Here is a 4,294-nt window from a genome sequence, read left to right as displayed (position 1 = left end):
CACACACACACACACACACACACACACACACACACACACACACACACACACACACTACATACATACATACATACATACATACATACATATTAAAGGCTTTTAACGAAGTTGATGGTGACTATTTACAATAGTGTGATGAACCCACATACTGGCAGATTAACGCCTATCTACATGTTCTGGCTACTACTGTAAAACCGAACATGATTGATATACAAAAAGTAAACAAAACCGAAATAAAGAAAGTACCACACATGGGTTTTGAAGACAGAGAAAAAGATAACTGGTTTACTGAAGACCATCCGTCATGTAATGATGTTTATTGCATGCAAACAAGCAAATCACTATACGTCCCACCAACAGAAAGTAATGAAGGAGATAAAAATGATGTTTGGAGACAGCAAAAAGGGGACACTCACTTGCAAACTGATTACCCTCAAGCAGGAGCTAAAAGCTGTCAGTGAGAAACTCTGACATCAGAAGAGAATAACCGAGGGAAGAACAATAAACGAAAAATTTAACAGCAACCAGGAGGTAGTATACAGACATGAGAGGAGGAGCAGTAAACATCACGGAAGCTCCTTCACGAGAAGACAAAAACTCCTTCTGGAGGAAAATCTGGGGTGAAGAGTAGGAATTTAACCACTTGCTCTGTGGCTGGAAGAAATCCGAAAAAAGTTATTGTTCCTGCGTTACATCCAAGACATGCAACATTGATGGTGAAACTCTTGCAACTGTGATCCAGAAACACCAGGAAGGAAAAGAAGCTAACATTCAACACAAAAAGCTAACATTCTACCGACCATATATTATCAATCTGTACCAGCAAGCTTTTATTGGGAACAGTAGCATATCACAGTGGTTAGCTCTGGCAGAGACAAAATTGATCCTCAAATGCAGAACCACCCACGTGGCAAAGAACTACCGGCCAATTGCATGAGAGAACTTAATGTATAAGATATGTACAGCATATTTAAACCTCTTCCTCCAGGACCATTGTGAAACCAATAACATTATCACCGCAGCTGGGAAGAAGGGAGTCTGGGGATGTGCCGAGCAATTGTTAAACAAAACTGTGATGTCAGAAGTGCGAGAGCATAGGAGGAACCTAGTTTCAATGTGGCTGGACTACAAGAAAGCCTTTGACTCTGTTCCCCACTCATGGATGCTAGAAGCCCATCAACTTGCTAAAGTTCCAGTGAGAATAGTCAAAGCCATAGCTAACCTGACTTCATCGTGGGCCACTATCTTGAAATTAAACACAAAGAGTGACTGTATTATCACCGATAGAATACAGTATCGCAAAGGCATATTTCAAGGAGACAGCGTCTCTGTGATATTGTTTATACTTTCTGCAAATCCTTTGTCATTCATGTTAGGGAAGTCTGAAGGATATCTCACTGGTTCACAAGGAAGCAGAAATACCAAAATTACACAACGTTTCTTTGTGGATGACTTAAAACTTCATGCAAAGTATATGCATGAGATGAAAAAGAGCCTTGACCTAGTTACAACATTCTCAAAGGATGTAGGGTTGGAGTTTGGTCAGGATAAATGTTGTTATATGGTTGTGAAAAGGGAGAAACTATAAACCAGACTAGTAACATATCCATCAATGATTTGACTGTTCCCCTTGTATCTGACGAGGAATGTTGCAGATATCTAGGGGTGGATATCTTACAATGGCACCTGTAACAAAACACGTATCACTAAAGAATATTACAGCCGAATAAAGAAAATTTGGAACCCAGAACTCTCTGCATTCAATAAAACGGTGGCCCACAATGTGTTTGCAGTGCCAGTACTCATACCAACATTTGAGCTGCTTGATTGGACGCTTGATGAAATCCGAGCCATTGATGTGAAAACCCGAAAAATACTAACAAGCACACATAATTTCCACATAAACAGTGACGTAGACCACCTCTACCTAAAACGAAAACAAGGCGGCAGAGGCTTAACCTCAGTCCGAAATGCCTTCGAATGTCGCATCATATCCCTTCGGCAACATTTTCTAACTACCAAGTATCAAAATGCATCCCTTGACCAAGTTTGCATACATGAGGCTGATAACATCATAAGACTTGGAAGGCAGCTCTTTAAGTAACACTTTTTGCCTGATAACCTAGAATACTTACCCAAAGAAGTCACACGACTCTACCACAACGTATATTCAGATGAAAGAATGCGTCTATATGAGCAGAAGACTATGCATGGACATATTAGTAGAAAGCTCCGTGATGATAGTAACATAAATCATCAAAGCAGTTTATCATGAACCAATAACCAGATTTTTACCTCCCACTTTGAAAGGTATGCGTTTGCAATCCAGGGATAGGAAATATCAACCAAGTAACTGATGCACAAAAGGGATACAGATGCAGGAAAAGCCGTATAATGTGACAACCGGTATTATCTGATGATGAGACATGATGTAACTAGGACACTCTATAATGAAATCCGTCGGAAGGATAATCCCGAAGACAAAGAAATAAGAACCCACAATATGGTAGAAGCCATAGCCCCTCATAATAAAAAGAAATACTGGTGGAGTGTACCAGTGAAAACCTCAATAAAATGTAAGCACAGCAGACCTGATATAATAATCTGGGACAGAGAAGAGAATCTGTGCACAGTTGTGGAAATTAGCTGCCCAGCGGATGTTAGCTGAAGATCAGTGAAAAAGAGAACATCTATGCTGAACTATTGAGAAATCTGCATTTACTCTATCCAGATTACAAGTTCAGGTTTATACCTGTAATTATGTGGGCCCTGGGATATGTAACACACTGCATAAATACCAATCTTGAGAAATTAGGCTTCTTAAAACCAGAAAGGAGAAAGCTAATTCGAAAACTACAGATCTAATCCATCACTGGAACTGTAAAAATCTGTAAAACTTTCCAGAAGTTTATCATTTAAATATATATGAGCATGTCTAGATATACAACTATATGCATGAGAAAACATACATAAAAACATACAAATCTGCACATACATACATACATACATACATACATAAGGATACATTCTTTCACGAGTTCACCATCGCTATCTGGTTTGAGTTTTTTTAGCAATATTTTCGTATATTGCATAACTAACTCGAGTAACTGATTAAATTTCAAGAACATGACCTTTTAAAAAAAGCTTGTCTTTTGGTCAGGTTTTCTTTCAAGGAGGCTATCTTGTTAAAACGTTCAGATTCTTTCAAATTTCCATAGGTCTTACGCTGACTTACATAATATATTTTTTATGAACGGCTACTTATTCGTTGCAAATAAGACAAATGCACTTGTTATTTACTTCAATAAAAAAGTAAAGTTCAGTCAATTTTTCATCAAACAAAGCACGTTCACCAGCACTTCTTTTTATAAGATTTTAATAACCACTTGCCATATTGACAAGGGTATTGAAAAATTGATTTAACAAAGTTAACAATGTTATAAACCGGTTAAATTTATATTATCACTTGCGGTATTTTTGTTATTACCGCTGCCTGAGAAAAACAAAAGCCAACTGGCACGTAGTCGCAATGCATGCATTTAGTGCTATAAAAATAGTAAAAAATAAAATCTGCAAAAAATTAAGATATTATTTGGTTCTGCAAGGTTTAACTTGATTCTTCTCTCTCCCTTGTCCACACAGGTGTTGACAAGCGAGTGGATAGGGAAGGGCGATAACTGATAAGCCGATGGCAGATGAAAGTAACTCCTGTTGACCTTTTTGACACCGACTGATAGCAAAAATGCGACCCCACCTTCGAAAAACTTTTTTTTTCATAAAAATGGGGAAAATGAGATAGGGAGGGAAATAAATCCTTGGGGTTCTTAGATATGAATAATTTTTACACTGTATCTTCTACAACCCTTCAGCTTTCGTTTCATATAAAAAATATTTCGATAGATGCAACATACTTTTAGTTTTCTCAGTGAAAGTGTAGATGGGTCTGAAGCGGGTGGTACAATCCAAGCAATATATGTTTTATAGTGAAAACAAAATTTCCATTCAAATGGTAATTACTGGAGGATTTCTGTTCGAGTCTGACCGCTTTAAGTCGTAGTGGAAACCCGACCTATGACGCAAATAGGTTTACGAGAATTGAATAAATCTTATAATTGAAAAATTTACTGTATTTTGTACAGACAAGTATATCAGCATGCGGACGCAATAAAATGGGCTCGCGGGCGCAACTAGCCCGCGGGTGGGGGTTTCCCCACCCCTGGTCTACAGCAAACAATTTGCATGTTGATTTGGTTCTTTTCATTCTTATTCTTTTCTCTATCTTTTTATGATACAT

Source organism: Octopus bimaculoides, chromosome 20 (genome assembly GCF_001194135.2).
Source record: "Octopus bimaculoides isolate UCB-OBI-ISO-001 chromosome 20, ASM119413v2, whole genome shotgun sequence".
NCBI lineage: Eukaryota > Metazoa > Mollusca > Cephalopoda > Octopoda > Octopodidae > Octopus > Octopus bimaculoides.
Note: the sequence above shows the minus strand (reverse complement) of the source record.